The sequence below is a fragment of the Vombatus ursinus genome, unplaced genomic scaffold, assembly GCF_900497805.2.
Source record: "Vombatus ursinus unplaced genomic scaffold, bare-nosed wombat genome assembly UNPS02014864.1, whole genome shotgun sequence".
Taxonomy (NCBI): domain Eukaryota; kingdom Metazoa; phylum Chordata; class Mammalia; order Diprotodontia; family Vombatidae; genus Vombatus; species Vombatus ursinus.
In genome coordinates, this window is record NW_020954642.1 from 4,411,572 (window position 1) to 4,432,642 (window position 21,071).

The following is a 21,071-nucleotide window of genomic DNA, read 5'->3' on the forward strand; positions in this document are numbered from 1 at the left end:
TGGATTCAGGAGGACCTGAGTTCAAATTCGGCTTCAGACACATAACACTTACTAGCTGTGTGACCCTAGGCAAGTCACTTAACCCCACTGCCTAACCCCCCCCCCAAAAAAAACCAAACAAATCTGGCCTAAGATACTTACTAGCTGTGTAGCAAGTCACTTCCCTCTGTTTGCCTCAGTTTCCTTATCTGTAAAATGAGCTGGAGAATGAAATGGCAAACCACTCCAGGGTCTTTGCCAAGAAACCCCAAATGGAGTCACAAAGAGTCAGACGTGATTTAAAAATGACACAACAACAACAAAAATTCAGTCAATGGATTTAACTTCTAGGGAGGTAGTGTGATATAGGAGAAAGCCTGTTGGATTTGGAATCAGAAAAACCTGAGTTCCAATCTCAGCTATGCTATTACTCTTTTTCAACTTTCCCTTCTTTGGACTTAAGTGTCTTTATCTGTAAAATGAGAAGGTTGGGCTGGATGTCCTTTAAATTACTTCCCAGCTCTAGTATGGCCACCCAAAAAAAGGAGCATCATCCTTGGAGCTGGATTCAAAGCCCAGTTCCATCATTATCTATAAGGGTATCTTTGGGCAAGTTGCTTCATTCTTTGGAGCTTCATTTTCCTTATTTGTAAAACAGGGATTACAATTGTGTGCTATCCAAATCACAAGATTGTGGTAAAGAAAGGGGTTTTTTTAATATAAATTTTAATGTTACAGGAAATATAAATTGAAATTATTATTCTCTAAACAAATATAGATAATGATGAACAAAAAATTTAAGGTATAAATAAGTAGCAGGAATATTTTTCAATATAAAGTTGAAAGATCCCATCTCCTTGAGGAAAAAAGGAAACAAGCATTTATTAAGTACCTACTGTATGCCAGGCAGTGGGCTAAGCACTTTCCAAATATTATCTCATTTGATTCTCATAACAGCTCTGGGAGGTACTATTATTATGCCTATTTTACAGTTGAGGAAACTGAGATGACAAAAGTTAAGTAACTTGCTTAGGGTCATGTAGCTAGTAAGTATCTGAGGCTGGATTTGAACTCAAGTCTCCTTGAGTCCAGGCCTACCACTCTGTCCACTGTGCCGTCTACCAATATCTAACTGCCTTCACAACATTTTTCCCATAGTTCCATATAGCTGAAAATTATGCAACATTATGATGGCAGAAGAATCAGTGTAGCAAAGGGCAATGAATAGAAACATAGCTGCAATCAGAGGGCCTCTGGTTCTTGGTCAAATTCCAAGAAGGCTGGAGTATCTACGCTACACATTAGTCAATCAAAAACAATAAGAATGTCTATCAAAGCAAAGCCAGCTAGTAACACTATCAATAGGTCTATATTAGGATTGAGGTCACATTTGTATCTCCAGCCCTTAGTACAGTGTCTGGCATATAGTAGGTGCTTAATAAATGTTTGTTGGTGGGGCAGCTAGGTGGCAAAGTGAATAGAGCACTAGCCCTGGAGTCAAGAGGACCTGAATTCAAATCCAGCCTCAGAACATAACACTTACTAGCTGTGTGACCCTGGGTCACTTAACCTGATTACCTAGCAAATAAATAAATGTTTGTTGACTATTGCCTAGCACTCATACAAAAGATGGTTGTATTGAAACACTGAAGTACAATTTATAGCAATTTAACAGTGATTTTAAGTACAAGCAACAAGCAGCTATGACAAAGAAACATGGAAAATGAATACTTCTATTGATTTGAATGTTCAGATAGTGAAAACCTTGGTTTCTAACAACTTGTATTTCCAAAATGTCCCTCTTGAGAGGATATCAAATAAAAGCCAAGGCAATCAGAATGTAACTGGAATGAATACAAATCTACTTCAGGGTTTGAAAGAGCTGCCACTTAGCAAAAATGCCCAGCCTGACTTCCTCTCCCATTGTTTCCACATGACCTACTGAAGAAAGGGGCCTCTGGTTCTCGGTCAAATTCCAAGGCAAAACTGAGCAGTGATTATAGTTAACTGCACCTTAAGAAAGAATGTGCCCTTTCCATCTCCTCCCTTGGAAATGCACTGGAAATTGCCACCAAAAAAAACCCATCAGTTGGGATTTTCCAGTTTGACATTCTTTCACTTTCTTATGACTAAGCGCATACTCAACCAACTTTTTCACCACAGTAATCCCTATGGGAATCCCACCACTCTAGGTTAAATTCATAGTTTCTTGCTCACTTGGGTTAGAGCCAAATTCTGATTATCTCTTTTATTCAGGCTCCTTCCTTCTCCACCATATCTAGTAGGCTACCTTTTGGTTTTTTTTCTTTATTACAAAGAGAAGGAAAAGAACATGGATAAAATGCTGGAGTGAGGAAAAACATGAGTTCAAATCCAGCCTCAGGGACATTTATTAGCTTCTATTTAACCTCTATTTAACTTCTGTCTCAGTTTCCTTATCTGTAAAACAATAATAATGATGATGATGATAGTGATAATAGCACCTATCTCCCAGGGTTGATTTGAGAATAAAATGAGATCATGTTTGTGAAGTGCTTTGCAACTCTCAAAGTGCTTTGTAAATGCTATGATAATCAAAAGAATCATAGGAGAGAGTGATGAAAAGATTGGCCATGGTACAGTTTGGGTATTTTCAGTAAGTTTCATTCATAGTTGTGCTCCTCATACTAATCATGGTCATTCTGGTATTGTAGTAGAGAGTGGCTGTTGCCTAGTTGCAGATTCTTCAAGACCCCATTTGGGGTTTTCTCGGATTGGTTTGCCACTTCCTTCTCCAGCTCATCTTACAGATGAGGAAACTGAGGCAACAGGGGTAACTTGCCCAGGGTCACACAGCTGGTAAGTTTCTGAGGCTAGATTTGAACTTAGGTCTTCATGACTCCAGGCTCAGTGCTCTAAGCACTGTACCACTTAGTTGCCTGTCATAGAGAGAACATTCATTTTATTTGGATCCATGAGACTTCTGCCAAACATGGTGGAGTGGAAAGAAAACTGAACATGAAGTAGCAGGATCATAGATTTAGAGCAGGAAGGGATCTCAAAGGTCATCTCTTCCAACCTCCTATTTTACAGATGAGGAAACTGAGGCCCACAGAAATTAAGTGACTTGCCCAAGGTCATACAGGTCACAAGCAAGCAAAATGAGATTTAAATCTAGGTTCTCTGATGCTGGAGCTAATGTCACCTAACTTGAGTCTCAGTTCTCTTACCAATGAAATGAATATGCTAGAACTTGTAGACAGGTGCCAGAGCTTGTGTTATTAGAGGGAGTTTCATACTCTACATTTATATAGTCCCATTAAGTTTTGCAAAACACTCTGCCTACATTATGTGGTTTGGATGACTTACCTTACAGGGTTATTATGAGGAAAGTCTTTTGTAAGCCCTAAAGCACAAAAGAAATCTGAGTCATTGTTCCTCCACTGAAATACCTCCTCTCATGCTTCATAGTAGTGTAGAATTTAGCCTGGGCTCTGGAAGGCTGCATCAACTCTGGCAGATCTAAGCTAGAAATTCAACAAATTTCATCCACAACTATATGGAAGGCACTGTGCTAAATGCTCTTCTCAATGTCCCTATTTCTCTTGAAGACACCACTATCTTGGCAGTCTCCCAAGCTCGTAACCTTGGCATTATTCTGGAATCTTTGCTCTCTCTCACCCAATACATCCAGTTAGTTGCCAAATCCTGCCATTTCTACCTTCATGTCATCCCTTTGACCCAGTCCTCCTCAAACAACTGACACATTAGTCTGAGCCCTCATCACGTCTCATCTAGATCATTGCAACAGCCTTCTAATTGGTGTCTCTGCTTCAAGCCTCTTCCCTCTCCAGTCCATCCTCCACACCACTCCAAAGTAATTTTCCTTAAACAGAGATCTGACCATATGGCTCCCCTACCCAACCAACTCTAGTGGCTTCTTATTGCCTTGAAATGAAATACATACTCTTCTCTGTTCCTTTACAGTGGCCATCCCACATCCCTAGAACTGACTCCTTTCTTCCCTCCACTCGAGTCCCTCTTCCTTGAAGATCCAGATCTTCCTGTAAGATCACTGGCAAATGCCTTTCCAGGTCCTTCCACCTGCTAGTGTCCTCCCTCTCAAACTATTTTGTATTTAACTGCTTGGTCTATTTTTACTTAGTAACTTTACCTTTATGCTCTCTGCATTTTCATAGGTACTTGTCTCACCCATTAGAGCACAAGCTCCTTGTGAGGAGGGATTGTTTCATACTTTATCCTTGTATCCTCAGTGCCTAGTATATAGTGAGTGACCTGCCACTCCTTACCCTACAGCATCTGTCCACCACATCAGCTTCATTCTCTCATTGGTGAGTTCCTCCAGGCACTTTCATTTTGGGGAGACATGCAGACCAGACAACCTTCATTTTAGGGTCTGCTTCTGACTTTCCAGTCTTTGACATCATGCTGTTTTAGCTGCTGTCTGACCCTGACACATCTCTCTGCCATGCCTGCTCCTTTCTCCCAATGGTGAGGTGCTCCTAGAGTCTCGGAAGTGCCCAGGCCAGACAATCTTCATTCCCATCCCAGCCCTACTTTGGACTTTCCATTCTTTGACCACATGCCCCAATTTGGATACCTTTTCCACACCTTCCAGTTTTTAGTTCCCTTTTGTGTGTTGTCTTTCTCCATTAGAATGTAAGCTCCCTGAGGGCAGGGACTGTCTTTCTTTTTGCTTATATTTATATTCCCTGTGTTTGGTACAGTGCCATGCTAGGGATACAAGTATGCACATAGTAAATCCTTAATAGTGCAGCTAGGTGGCTCAGTGGATAGAACACTGGACCTGGAGTCAAGAAGACTTGAGTTCAAATCTGACTTCAGACCCTTACTAGCTGGGTGACCCTGGGCAAGTCACTTAACTTCTGTTTGCCTTAATCCACTGGAGAAGGAAATGGCAAACCTTTCCAGTATCTTTGCCAAGAAAACCCCAGGGACAATATTGGTGTGCTATGGTCCACAGGGTCACGAAGACTGAACAACAACAAGCACTTCATATATGCTTGTTGCCTTAATAAGTGATCAGTAGGGGACATAATTGTATTCTATTTGGAAGGCTTTGAATATTGGCCCAGAATTGTGCTGCACATTTTGTTGTCCCAGGACCAATCTAGTGAAGTTCAGAAGGGGTCATTAGCAGTCTGGCCAATTGGGTAATGAAATTTTTGGCTGTAGCAGCTCTCAAGGATAATCTAAGTCATAGAAGAGTTGCAATCTGTTTCAGTGGGAGAAGGATACACACCATCCTTGCAGTATTTAAACATTATGATTAATGGCTGTATGACCTTAGGCAAGTCAAAACCTTTCTGACTCTTTTTTCTCATCTGCAAAATGGGCCTGTGCAGGTAAAAGGTTTAATTATAAAGTGCTAGATAAACCGGCAAACATATGTAATCATCAGTAAACATATGTAAGCTGAGTTCCGAAGCTCATTACATTAGTATGGGATTCTATCATTGGTAGAGATCAATACTTTGTGCCATCATTAGGGGGTGGAGTTGACATGGAAGAAAATACACCCCAGACTCTAGAATCTCTTCAAGCTCTGCAATCACTTTGGGTGCTTCTGGCTTCCAGCTTTGAAATAGAAGGTGGAAGATGCCAAAACTCAGTAAGGTTGTTGCTGAAAGGAGAATAAGACTCTGGGAAGAAGTTGACATAAGAGGAGCTGGATGTCCCTGTCCCCAACTTGCTATCCACTAGAGACCTCAGGGAATTTTCCCCTTGGGTAAGATAAGGGACTCTCTTGGTTGAGCTATTACCTTACTCCCAATGGGAGAGCTCCCAGACCTCACCCAGGGGGGAAATTCCAAAGTCTCTAGTGTGGAGAGTCCCATACCAATGGGCTTTGGGACTTGGGTTACACATACATATATATTTAGCTGATTTTTATAACGCACTTCCTAGTTTACAAAAAGTATTACAGATATTTCAGGTGAGCTTCGTAACAAATCTGCGAGGTAGGTACTACAGGCATTTGGGATTAGGGACTAGACCTGTGATTTCATGGAGGGAATTCCCAAATGTGGGGCATCAAGGACCCCCACACCACCCTTTACTTCGTTAGGCTTCATATTCTCAAATAATTTTGATGATGGTCAGTTGTTTCAGTTGTGTCCAACTCTTCATGACCCTATTTGGGGTTTTCTTGGCAAAGACAGCACTCTCTCCACTACATTGCTGTCTATTCTTGCTGTTAGAAGGAATAAATCTTTGATTTCTTCAGTTAGTGGAAGTATCATTTGAGCTCACCTTTGATCAGGTGTAAAGGAGAATCCTTAGAAGTAGTGGTCAAAAGGAAGGATTGAGAGGTTTTGGTATAACATGTCAGTGCTCTTCAGGGCACACTGACATTTTGAGTTACTATTGTTCTGAGAATTCTGATCCCTTGTTAATCTTGACTATGGACTTTTGTCTATTGTATGAGAATACTATAAATTGCCATTCCAAAATGATGTATTAGATTCTTCAAAGGCATATGGAAACTATGCCCTCTCTCTCTCTCCCTCAAACTCTTCCACCCTTCCCTCTTTTTCCCCTTCTCTCTCTCTGTCTCTCTCTCTCTCTTTCTCACTCTCCTTCCCTCCCACTCTCCCTCTATCTCTCATACTCTCTCTAGAAATGTTTAGAATTTGTTGTTCAGTTGCTTTTCAGTTGTGTCCAACTCTTCATGACCCCATTTTGGGTTTTCTTGCTGAAGATACTGGAGTGGCTTGCCATTTCCTTCTCCAGCCCACTTCACAGCTGAGGAAACTGAGGCAGCATTATGTGACTTGTTCAGGGTCATGCAGCTAGTAAGTCTAATTGTAGTAAATTGGATCTTCCTGACTCCAGGCCCAGTGTCAGTGTGCCACTTAACTGCCCATGTTTAGAATTAGTTTAATTTAAATGGATAAAATTTTGGTGAGCTCCAGCCTAAAATGCAGAGTACGGTATTTTCTTCCACAAGGGTGATGAAATTCTCTCTACTGATGCAGACTGACACCTTCTCTCAGAAAGTCTTAGAAAGATGACTAGATCAGAGGTGTCAAACAGTGACCAGCATGTGACCTGAACCAGATTAAAATGTAATTGGGAAATATTTAATTAAACAAAATACAATGACATAAATAATGCTAATACGTTGTTTTCTAAGTCAATATGTGGTCCACAGAGATCCTCATGTTTAATTTTGCGGTTTCTTTTTCTATTTGAGCTTGGCACTGGCCTATACTATTGACCAGGGTCATACAGTCATTATGTCAGAGGCAGGACTTGAACCCAGGTCTCCTTGGCTTTGAGGCTGTCTCTCTGTGCACTACCCCACACTGCCTATACTGGGATTCTTATCCCCATTTTAGGAAAAAGGAAATTGAGGCAGAAGGTGGTTTCATGACATGTTCATGGTCATATAACTGTAAGGGTCAGGGGTGAAACTCTAATTCCATAACTATTTTCTATCTTCTCCAACATTCTTAACCTCTCATATTGAGGACCTACTATGTGCAAATAGGGGCAGCTATGTGGTACAGTTGGATAGAGCACTGGACCTGCAGTCAGGAAGACTCATCTTCCTGAATTCAAATCAGGCCTCAGACACTTACTAGCTGTGTGATTCTGGGCAAATCATTTCACCCTGTTTGCCTCAGTTTCCTCATCTGTAAAATGAGCTGGAGAAGGAAATGGCAAAGCATTCCAATACCTTTGCCAAGAAAACCCCAAATCGGGTCAAGAAGAGTTAGACACAACTGAACAATAACAACATGTGAAAATTACTATGCCTAAGGTCCTGAAGCACAAAGAACTGTCCTTGCTCTCAAGGACCTTATAATCTCATGGAATATAGATAGAATCAGATGGCCTAGGTTTGAGGCCCAGCTCTGCCATTGACTGTTTGTGTGGCTAGGGATAAGTTCTTGCTTTCTCTGAATCTCAGTTCATTCATCTTTAAAATGGGGACAATATATGTCCTCCCTGTCTCCCAGGACTGAAGAAGGATATGGCTTTCAAAATGCTATCTGAATGTTAAGTATAACAATAATGAGACAGGATAAATTCATTATAATCTCTTCACTTGAATATACCCTGGAAACTGTCCCTAAAAATAGTTTGCTGGGATTTCCCAGTTTGACATTCTTTCACTTTCTTATGACTCAGAACAGATTTGTACTGTAGACAGTCTGGAGGAGTCCCATGACTTTGTGGGTAAAATTGAGAAATCTAGGCGGCATATGTAGAGTGACCAATGAGTGGCCTTCAGGAATTTAGAAGAATGCTCACTGTGGGCTAGAATGATAGAGAAGCTTCCTAGGAAGATATGAGTCTTGAGCTGGGCATGGAAGGATGAATGGGGCTCTGATCATCGGGGAAGTGGGTCCCAACATGATTCCCCTCATGCAGGCTGTGTTCAAACCAAACCAAGCTATTGATCTGGTGACTCTGATCTCCAACAGCCCATCCACTGTGACTGGAGTGCCCTCCCTCTTCATCTTCTGTTTTTAAGAATCTTTTTCTTCCTTCAAGGCTTAACTCAGGTCCTATATATCCTACAAAGCACAACGCCTTCCTTAATAACCTGAAAATGTCCTTCCACTCCTCATACTGTCCTAGAGCACTTAATTTTTTTAAAAAATTATGAACTTAACATCAATAAACATGAATATTTTATATACAAAGAACAGGATTGTATATGAAACCATGAATCTCTTTTATGTTCAACTTTTTTAAAAAGTATGTTATTAAATTTAAATGATAGACCAATATTTGCCCTGCTTGTGAACTTCTTTTTGCTCTCTCCTATTTTCAGTGTTTCAATGATGCTCTTTTCTTCTTCTTTTTTGCATCACTATCATTACCTATCCATTCCCCTCCTGACAACTTTCCTTCTCCTCCCCTCATATAAAAGTCCTCCATTGTAACAAGTAAGCATAATCAAGCAAAACAAATCCACACCTCAATCATTTCTGAAAAATGAATGTCTCAGCTAGTCCATCACCTCTCTGTCGAGAGGTGAAAAGTATGGCTCATCATTGGTCTTCTGGAATTGTAATCGACCACTGCATCCATCAGAATTCTCAAGTCCTTCAAAGTTGCTTTCCTTTACATTGTTGTAGTCATGGTATAATTTGATTGTCTGGTTCTGTTCAGTTCAGTTCATTTGATATCTGTTCAAACAAGTCTTCTCACTTTTCTCTGAATCCATCCCTTTTGTCACTTCATAATTAACATTCCTTTACATTCATATACTGGATGGAGAGAGAACCTCGTTTCCAGTTCTTTACTATTACAAAAAAAAAAAAGTGCTACTTTGCATGTTTTTGTAAAGATGGATCCTTTTTCTCTTTCTTTGACCTCTTTGGGGCATATTCCTAATAGTAGTATCACAGCAATGCAGTATGCTCAGTTTAGTGACTTTTGGGGTGTAGTCCTAAATTATCTTTTAGAGTGGTTGGATCAATTCACAGCTGCACCAACAATGCTTTAGCATGCTTGTCTTCCCTTGGCCCCTCCAACAGCTGTAATTTTTCTTTCCTTTTTTTTGTCATCTTTGACAATCTAATGGGCATAAGGTGCAACCTCACAACTGCTTTAATTTGTATCTCTCATTATCATCTTAGGACACATTTATTGGTTCTCCTTTGTGCCTGTCTCTCTGTGCCTTATATCATACTTACCTGTATAGATGTTGTATTTCCATCCTCCACTGAGATCCCTTCTTTCCCTCAAGAGAAAGTAAGCTCCACGAGGGCAGGGGCTGAGTTATTTTTTTATTTTTGTATCTCCAGCACTTTGGATTTAATAAATGTTTGTTGGAACTTGGTAAATGTCCAATTAAGAGCATCTCAATCCCAGGGGAATAGAGGTAGAAGTAGGAATATTTGTGGAACTCACAGGACAGTGAGTAGTTCAGTTTGGCTGAAGGGAAGAGTTAGGATAGGACAATAACAGAGATAAACCTGAGAATGCAGGTAGAGGTTAGACAGGTGATGGCCTGGAATTCCAAACTAAGAAGTTTGGACTTTGTAGCCACTGGGGAGTCAATGAAGGGGAGTGGCATTCATAACACAGTTTTACCAATGCTAATTTGTAGAACTTGGAGAAAGGGAGACCAGTTAGAAGGTTAATTTAAAAGTTCAGACTTAAGATATAACTTATCCAAGTTCTTCTCTACTGACCTGAATAACTAAGAGCTAACTATAATGGGAAACGAGGCAGTCAGGAGTGGGGATGTCACCTCCTCCAGGAATCCTTCTTTCACCATATTCTCCCCCAGGGTGAAAATAATCTTTTCCTCCTCAAGTTTCTCATAGCACTTTGGTTCTCTCCTTTGCATTTATTTCATTTCTTCTTGTTCAACAGTTACTCATTCGCCATCTCATCTCCCAATTAGATTGTGAACTCCTACAGGTCAGGGTCTATGTTATGTCTATTTTTCTATCCCATTTCTAGCAGAGTACTTTCAATTCAACAGGGATTTACATTCATGGCACTGTGCTAGGTGGTAGAGATACAAAGTCAAAAAATAGTCCCTACCCTCAAGTAGCTTACATTCTTCCAGAAAACACTTTACATACTTCATCTGAACCCTGTGAAATAGGTGTTATGGATATTATTTTCCCAACTGAGGTTGTGAAATGGATATTATACTATTTTATTAATAACTAATTATTAATTTGTGATTCACCCTTTTTCCTCTTATTTCTGTTAAATACCCATCTCCTGAAAAGGTCAGCCAGCCTCTGAAGGGCTTGGCAGAGTGAGCAGACTTGTTCCTAGCCCTCAAGGCACATGCTTGTTAGTTGGGCAGGACCCCACCCAACTGAAAGACCAAATTTCTGTTAAGAATATAAACAGAATCCAGTTAAGCAAGCCTTTGCTGGAAGAGGAACCCTCTGTCCTTGGTCCCCACCATTAGAATATAGGGCAACTCAGCTTATGAATGAGAAAACTAGCTAGAGAGGTCTGAATGGAAATGATTTCCCCTTTGCCCAGATGCCTTGAGATTTTTGAGTCTGATAATCAAGCCACATTCTCAACAGGAGATGCTGAAGACTTTTAGCCCACTTCCTCACTGGGTTGAGTTTTACTTGTCAGGGGAATTCCCTTTCATAAGGGATTTAAGGCGTTTCAGGGTCTACCTTGGCAGTTTTGGTTACTAGGAGAAACCACTAATGTCGATGTATTGATTGCCATCGATACTAATTAATAAATTGATTAATTACCTAGAAACTCTGTCTCTTGGGGTCACAGTAGAGAGGTTACATTACTTGCCCAAATTAGCAAATGGCACAGGAGCGATCCGAACTCATTTTTCTCTTGACTCTAGTTCTAAGGGTCTTTCCACTATAACAAGATGCCTTGTAGTAAGCATTGAATGTGTTTGTTGAATTGAACTAATGAGATTGGAGGAAAGTTGAGTAGTCTCTTTTCCCCAAAATAACTTCCCCATCCAGCTGGCTGGGCACTGGACCTAAAATTCTATCATTTTACATCTGGCCATTGGGCTGAAGCCATGGCCTCTCCAAACATCCTCTTAAAAAACTCTGGGAAGAAATAACCTTTGGTTCTCCTTCCAGTTCTGCCACTAATTTTCTCAGTGAACTTGGACAAGGCACTTCCACCACTTCATCATCATAGGGAGATGGAGTAAAGGATTAATAAAATTCCTTCTAGGTCTGATATCCTGAGTCATCTTTAATGATAAGATTCCCTTGAAGTCTCAATCAATTTGTCTGATGATTCCCTGCCAAGGTCCTAAAACAAATAGGATCAATTGGCATATTTTATGCATGAGAGGTCAAAAAAAGATCCCTGAGAGTTTACAAGTCAATGAATCAACAAGCATTTATTAAGGAGAAGATACATCCATAGTCTGAGACTTCCCTTTACTTCAGTCCTAATACACTATCAGGTATAGTTGTAGGTCTGGTGCTAGGCTACTAGTTCATGCTTTCAATAATGCTTCAAAGTCATCAGTCAACCAATTAGCCTCTCCCAAATGCCTAGCACTATACTAGGTGCTGGGGGAGACAGAAAAGAATTCTAAAGCTCAGTCACTGTCTTCAAGGAGTTTAGAATCTAATTGGGGTGTCCGGGTGATTTACAGAGTTTTAACATCCTAATGTTTTCTCTACCAATTCACAAATAGTAGTTATAACTTTGAATGTGAATGAGGATGTTTATAGCAGCTCTCTTTGTGGTGGCAAAGAACTGGAAATCGCAGGCAACCCTCTCAAATGGAAAATGACCAAACACGTTGTGGTGTATGGTTGTGATGGAATACTATTGTGCCATAAGAAATGATGAGCTCAATGATCTTGGAAAGGCATGGAAAGACTTGCATGAAATGATCAAGAGCAAAGTGAGCAGATCCAAGAGAACATTGTATACAGTAACGGCAATATTGTTTTAAGAATGATTTTGAATGACTAAGTCATTTTGACTATTATAAATAATTAAATTAATATATAAATAAATTTATTTTATTATTATATTATAAATATAGTATATATTTATATATAAATATATTGTAGATAAAACAAAAATAAATAATAAATTAGATTAAAATAAATAATTATTTTTGAAACTAAAGGACCTATGAAGAAAGATGCTACTTGCATCTGGAGAAAAGAACTGATAAATAGAAGTATGTATGGAATAATTATACAGATATACACACACACACACCCCTATTTATGTCTAATTGTAGCCATTTCTAGGGCAAGAGAGAGGGGAGTGAAGAAAAAAAGATTTACACGATAGCTTTGTTGTATATTTGGAGGGAATAGCAAGTTGTACATGATAAATTTGCAGTTTCATGTGTAGATCATCTTTTTTTATTGTACTATGTTATGGACATGCTTATTTTGTTCTGTGAATTAAAAAGAAAATAAATTTTTAAAAAATGATATTGGGATAGGGAAAGGACATCCCTATAGTGAGACACTCCATGGGCATTCATATACGCTGTAGCCAGGAGGAAAAGAATGGTTGGGGGCAGCTAGGTTGTGCAGTAGATAGAGCACTGGCCCTGGATTCAGGAGGACCTGAGTTCAAATTCGGCCTCAGACACAACACTTACTAGTTGTGTGACCCTGGGCAAGTCACTTGACCCCCAATGCCTAGCTTAAAAAAAAAAAAGAATGGTTGGTCACTTCCTTTAGAATTCTACTTAGTCACTGGTTCTTCCTGCTCAGTGCCTAATAAAGGGATTGCTTTTTCTTTTTTGTTGTTTTTAAGGCAATTGGGGTTAAGTGACTCTATCCATTGCACCACTTAGCTGCCCCAGGGATTGCTTTTTCAAGGCCAAGTAGCCTTTAGCAAGGATTCACACATGGCTGGCAGCAGGTAGGGGCTTCATCGTTCCTAGAGTACCTAAATGCTGAGCTAGCACATCTGGTCAACCAGAATCTAGCAGCTCGACTTTGCACAATCCCCAGTTACAGATAAATGAGGAGATAGGCTCAAGAGATCAGCCAAGCAGGTTAAGTTAGTTGCCTAAAATAAAAAAAAATAAATAATTCAGGAGCCACAATGCAAACTAAGGTATCCTGATTCCCAATATCAAAATAACTTTGCATCACTCTCATACATCATGCCACTTTTCTGACAGTATAGTACAATATAAAAGGCACTCACTTTGGTTCAGGGATCCCACTATTGGGCGTATACCCCAAGGAGGTCAAAGACTGAAAGCAGGATCCCATATAAATCAACATATTCATAGAATTACTTTTTGTGGTAGCAGTGTACTGGAAATAAAGAGGGGGTTGATCAGCTTGGGAATGGTTTTCTAAAAAATGCTATTATGTGAACATAAAAAGAGTGAAATAAAATGGAACCAGGAAACAACATGATACTATAATAATGCAGATGGAAAGAACAGTAAAAGGATGCTAAATTCTGAGTCATTATAATAAGCAAACATAGCCCCAAAAAGAGATAAGGAAACATACCCTCTTCCTTAAGTGAGTCCTGCAAGGGAGGAGAGGGGGTTAGCTTAGGGTAGATAATCAGTATAGAATGTGGCACCTATGGTCAGAAAGAGTCAATGTTGGGTGTTAGTTGTAATTTGCTATAAGGGAAGCTTAAAGAATGATGGAAGAGCCAAGAAAGGGGAGCAGCGCATCCAGAAATTATTATGGGTTTTTTTTTAAAGTATCAACAAAATTGGGGAAGAAGGCAGATGATGGCTATCCCCTTCAAATATCTGAAGAGCTACTGCGTAGAAAGATCAGTCACATTCAGCGTGTTTCCTGAGGGGAGATGTAGGAACAATGGGTGAACATAACAGAGTCAGATCTGGCTCGATGTAAGGAAAAACCCAACAACTTCCAAAGTAGAAGTTGCTTCCAGAGATATGGATTCCCCATCCCTAAGGGGCCTCAGGCAGACACTGGATGACTGTCCTTTGTCAAAGACGACCAGAGGGGGTCAATGTTCAGGTACAGACAGAGTGGATAGATGAATTATGGGGTTCCTTATTATTCTGTGACTGACAGCACTGGGACAGTAGTAGGACATGGGTTCCAGTTCCAGGTCCAGCATTTATTGGATGTGTGACCTTGGGCATTCCACTCTCTTGGATCTTAGCTTTCTCTTCCACTAAAAAAAAAAAGAAAGAAAGAAAACAAAGCCCCGCTAAATATGCAGAGAAGGACTTGACATATTTGAGGTTCCCTGAAACAGTCACATACTATGTTCATATATTTAAAGCTGAAAGGAAACTTAGGGACCATCTAGGCGAACCCCTTCATTTTACGATGAGGAAACCGAGGCCCACGGAGTGTGACTTTTCCAAGGTCATACAGGTAGTACATGGCAGAGATTGGATTGGAACCCAAGTCCTAAATTTACCAGTGTGACATTCAGGGATTCTGTAACTGCCTCTTGACTCTCATTTGTATCTACTGGTGAAGTTTAAATATAGTTTAAGGCATATTTGTTTTCCCACATATTCCAGAGCTTAATCCCAGGCTAGCATTTAATACATGACTCAAAGTTTGTGGGGGGAAAAAAGAGTTCTCTATTAAGCTGGGCCAAATATTTCAAATATCAAGGACAGATGTAACATACCACAGGCTGCTAACAGTTCTACCAAAGCAGCAGTCGTATTTAAAAATGAACTGCTGCTCCCAAAAAGCACACACACACACACACACAGTGGGAAATTGTTGAACTCCTCCCAAAACACAAAATTAAGATGCTTATAATAATCCGAGTTTAGCACTCAGTTTGCCTTTGGAAGCCAAGCTTTAAATAGTTCTTTAAACAGGCAAGTTGGTTTTTTCCAGTGTGGGTTGATGGCCCTTGTGACTTAAAAGGTTTGTTCTGATCAACGCCAGGAAAGCATACTTCCAAATGTAGCAAAGAATGGACACTTCAAAGCCTCCTCTATGGGGAAGGGGAAGAGATTATTTATCTCACCCTTATTTACAAAAAACAAAGTGAAACATCCTATGTTTTAGAGCTGGAGTCAGTCCATCAGTCAATCAACAAGCATTTATTAAGGCAAGCACAGAGAATGGCAAAAATAGCCTCTACCCTCAGGGAGTTCACAGCCACAAGGGACACAGAATGTAAATAACTGGGTATACACAGGACACCTACAAGGAAGAAAAAGGCTCTACCAGCTGAAGGAGATTAGAAAAGGCCTACGGCAAAAGGCAGGAGTCTTAAATGAAGCCAGAGATCTAAGACGTGAAGGTTAGGATTGGTGGGGGAGAGCTTTCCAGTAGAAGGGATGGCCCAGTGTCTCCAGATGGAAGGGTGCTGGATAGGGAAAAAGCCTATAAAGACTGGAAAGGTAGGAAGGGGCCAGGTCATAAAGAGCTTCAAAAACAAAACACAGCATTATGTATTTGATGCGAGGAGTCATAGGGAGAGCCTAGAGTTTATTGAAGGATGGAGGGAGACTGACATGGCCAGACCTATACTTTGGCAACTGAGTGGAAGAAAGATGGTAGTGGGGAGAGACTGGAGGCTGGGAGACAAGGTGGGAGGCTACTGCAATAGTGCAGGCTAAAGGTGATGAAGGCTGGAGGTAGGGTGGGGAGAAGGGGATACCAACAAGAAATGTTCTGAAGGTAAAAATGGTAAGATTTAGCAACTGATCAGATTTTGTGGGGTGTGTGAGAATGTTAAGATGAGGATGACACAAGGGTGGCTAGCTTGAGTGAACAGGAGGATGGTGTCACTCTCAAAGGTAACTGGGAAGTGGGGGCAGCTAGGTGACACAGTAGATAAAGCCCTGGAGTCAAGAGGACCTGAGTTCAAATCTGACCTCAGACACTTGCTAGCTATGTGACCCTGGGCTTAACCCCTACTGCCTCCAAAAAAAAAGTAATTGGGAAGTTCGGAAATGGGAAGGGTTAGAGTGGTAGGGAAAGAATGAATTCTATTTTGGACGTGTTGAATTTGAGATGTTTACAGGATAATCAATTCTAAATATCCAAAAGGCAATGGTAATATGAGACAAGCTCAGGAAAGAGGTTAGGGCTGGATATATGGAGCTAGGAATCATCTGGAGAAATGATAACTAAACCCACAGAAGCTGATGAGACCATCAAGGGAGCCAGGAGGAGATCTTAAAAGTTCATCTGATCAAGTAGACAAGGATTTATTAAAGGCCTAGAATGTGCCAGGCACTATGCTAAGTGCTGAGAATACAATGAAAGGCAAATACAAAGAACAGTCCCTGTTCTCAAGAAACTCCCAGTGCAACAACATATAACCACATACAAACAAGATATATACAGGATAAATTGGAGATCATCAACAGAGGGAAGTCACAGCATTAAGGGGATATAGGAGAGGCTTCTTGTGGAAGATGAGATTTTAGCTGAGACTTGAAGGAAGCTGGGAAAGCCAGCTGGCAGAGATGAAGAGGAATAGCATTCCAGGCACGGGGGACAGCTGGTGAAAATGTTGAGAGTCAGGGTGTATGGTTGGAGAAACAGCAGGGTCCAACTTACTTGGACAGATGAGGAAACTGAAGCCCAGAGAGGGCAGTAACTTGCCCCAGGTCATTTATCATGTCATAGTAGAAAAAAGCTCTGTGACTGCAGTTACAGGAACTGTGTCTGAGTCTTGGATATGTTATTTACCACCTATGTGATCTTGGGCAAGACCCAACTCCCCTGGGTCTTTATATTTTTCATTTTCAAAATGAGGGGCTTGGGAGCAGCTAGGTGGTGCAGTGGATAGAGCTCTGGCCTTGGAGGACCTGAGTTCAAATCGGGCCTCAGACACTCGACACTTAGTAGCAATGTGACCCTGGGCAAGTCACTTAACCCCGATTGCTCCACCAAAAAAAAAGAAAGAAAAAAAAAAGAAAAAATGAGGGGCCTGGGCTGGACCATCTATCTCTAAGCCCCCTTAACTATGATCTAAATTCATGGCAGAGCAAGGATTAGGAGATTAGAAGCCAACTACCAGTTCAATGTTCTTCCAAGACCTTTTTCTAAGGTGCCTTTCAGATAGGACCTGACAGGCAGGGTCAGGAAACATTAGAAATGACTATTCCAAAAAACATGTAGAAGGGAAACATCCTCTTTTAAAAAAAAAAAAAAAGCAGTTCGATTCACATCTGTCAGAAATATTCTAACCGTATCTCGGCCAGAACGCAGAAAGATAAATTAGAAGTCTCTCAAGCCCCTCCAATAATGCATCTGTAATATGGACTGACTAGGAATTTATATAGCTTTCCCTCACAATATCCCTATGTGGTAGATCATACAAGCATTATTATCCGCATTTTACAGGTGAAGAAGTTGGTTAAGTGATGTGCACTCCCAGTCTTGCCGCTAGGTGGCGGAGTGGTGCTTAACTTGGAGGTCAGGAAGACCTGAATTCAAATTATTGCTTACTATGTGACCTTGGCAAGTGGTTTAATTTCCGTCAGCCTCGGATTCCTCATTTGTAAAGTGGGGATAATGATAGCACCTAACTCACAAGGTTGTTGGGAGGCTCAATTGAGACAGTATGTATAAAATACTTTATAAACCACAGAGCACTGTTTGTTAGCTATTATTGGTATGTATCCAAACCTGGAACTGAACGGCAGGTCTTCAGGGGTGGGGAACCTGTGGGCTCTGAGGCCACATGTGGGCCTCTAAGTCCTCAAGTGTAGCCCTTTGACCGAGTCCAAGTTTAACAGAACAAATCTGGGGAACACTGTCCCAGGACTGCCCAGCATGGCGTGCCCTCACCAGAGAAGGTGCGGTGCTCTATGAGCAAAACAGAACTGAAGTAGCTGAAAAGAAATATGAGATGCACAGATTCAGAGAATCCACCCCAAATGTTCACATGGACTATTTGTGCCCGACCTGTGGCAGAGCATTCCAAGCTCCTATCGGTCTGATCGGCCACAGTCAGACACACTCTAACTTGACTCTAGCGATATCATTTTGGTCCTCTTTGAGAACAAAGGACAACCACCAATCAATCCTTCCTCCCACCCCTCTCAGGTAAAGTAGCTATAGCTTTTACTGCATTTTCATTTGTCATTCCAACCACTCAATCCCTTAATTCCATCCTCCTTAACCTTACCCACTGCCCCCCCCCCCCCCCCCCACATAACACCCCACTCCAGACCTATCTGTCCTTTCCTTTGTGCTCTCTGGAACACTTACTGTATAATTAATAAGCAAGCTTTCATCCTGAACCTTTTCTTTTCTCAGTCCCTCCATCTTCTGGCTCCCTCTTGATGTCACCTGGTCACCAGTTGCACTTTAACTTGTGCTCCCAATTTTCTGGTTATGGAGGTCTGGGAAGTTTAACAGATATGGGAACTGACTCTGAGAAAGGTTGTGACTTGCCCAGGGTCACCCAATTACTAAAGGCCTGAGGCAAGTTTTGAACTCAGGTCTTCCTGACTCCATGTCCAGTGCTCTATCCACTGTGACAGCTAGCTATCTGAAAAATAACGTGGTATGATTAAGAGGCCACATCATAGGTAAAGAAATTATCTGTCAGGTGTTTCCTTGGAAGTATTTTGAGTTGGGTGAAGGCAAGGGCCATGAGCTGACCAAGGATGAGGACAGAATGGTGTCAGTGAGGAATAGTACAATGTTGTTGGGGCAAATTACTTCATTTCTCCAAAACGAAGAATAAGTAATGGAGGTGCCATTTGCAGTACTGACTTTACCAGGAGGTCAAAGAAAACCATGTATAGAAATATATACAAAATAGTTTGTAACTATAAGAGCACTATTTAAACATTATTAAGAAACTGAGTTGGAGAGTATTGGATATGGTAGGAAATGTGGAAACCTGATCATCACCCCTTAATCCAGAGGTTCTTAACAAACCCTGAAGTTAGTCAATAAGCCCTGGGGATACAAAGAAAGGCAAAAGACAGTCTCTACATGGAAACTGAGGATGGCTGAACAAGCTGAGGTACAAGACTGTGATGGAATACTATTGTGCTGTGAAGAAATGATGAGCAGGATGATTCCAGAAAAACTGGACTTACATGAACTGATGCAAAGTGAAATAAGCAGAACCAGGAGAACATCGAACATAGTAAAAGCAATATTGTACGATGATGAACTGTGAATGACTTAGCTATTCTTAGCAATACAATGATCCAAGATAATTCTGAAGGTCTTATGGTGAAAAAGATGCTACCCATCTCCAGAAAAAGAACTGATGGAGTCTGAATGCAGATCGAAGCATACTTTTTTTGTTATTTTTTTTTGGGGGGGGGTCTTTGTTTCCTTCGCAACATGACTAATACGGAAATATGCTTTGTATGACAGCACTTGTATAACATATATAAAACTGCTTGCTTTCTCAATGAGGGGAGAGGGAGGGAATTTGGAACTCAAAATTAAGGAAAAAATGTTATAAATTGTTTTTACATGTCATTGGAATAAAATAACTTAATTTTTTAAAAAAGATAGTCCTTACCCTCAAGTGTGCATGGAGGGGTGGGGGGGTGGGGGGAAAAGGACAACTGTAAACTTGTTTTTGAAAAATAGTTTGAAAGATGGATGATAATCTTAGACAGGAAGACTCTAGAATGAGGAAACGGGGAAGGCTTCCTGCAGAAGGTGGTTTCTGAGAGGAGTCTTGAAGGAATCCAAGACTTGTAATAGGCAGAGGCGAATAAGGAGACCATTCTAAATCAATGTTACAGAGATGATAAAGTGGACATTTGTGTCAGCAATGCTCCTTGGTTCCCTTTGGGAACCCGTAATGCCTCATGGGGTTGTTACGAGGACCAAATAAGATAGTATACTCACAGCATTTTAGAAATTTTAAATCTCTGTAGATTTCAACTTTTATAAAATGTGATATGTAAAATACACATGTAAAATAATTATATTTCAATCCAGTTGGTTTCCTTTGTAATCCTATGTACTTTTATTTTGAAACATTATTTTGAGGCGATCCACAGGCTTCACCGGATTGTCAGAGGGGGGCTAGGACACACAAAAAAGGTTGAGAATCTCTATCTAAACCCTAAGAGGTAAATTGATTAATCCCTTTGAGCTCTATAATTCTATAAAACAATTACTAAGTACCTTCTGTGTGCAGGGTATTGGGTGGGGTGGATGTAGAATACTCCCTTTAGGTAAGTTTAGATAAGAAGCAGCCCCTGCCTTTTGGGAGCTTACGGTCTGGTAAGGGAATACATACATAGTTAATATAATATGCAACAATGTCTAAGTGGATTGTTGAGAGGAAGGGTAACAGATGAAGGGTAGAGGATGTAGAGGCATCTAAACTTCTAAACAGATAAAGGTATGTTCTGTAGCACATTAAGGTTCAGAAAATGCTTTCTGTGCAACAATTCTGTGAGATGGCTAACACAGGTATTATCCCCATTGTATTGATGGGGCAATACACATGATCACATAGCTAAGGTCTCAGGGCTAGGACATGAACCTAGGTTTCTAGACTTTAAGACTAACATGTCTCATGACATCATAACTCTTAAGTGCCAGTCCGTGACGGTTACTGGAGATTTTTATACTTATGAGGGAAGAATTAATCAATATTAATCCAATAAAGCTGTATGAACGTCAATATTTTACAAATATATTCAGGGAAGACATTATTAATATTTATTAATAAGGAGGCAGATG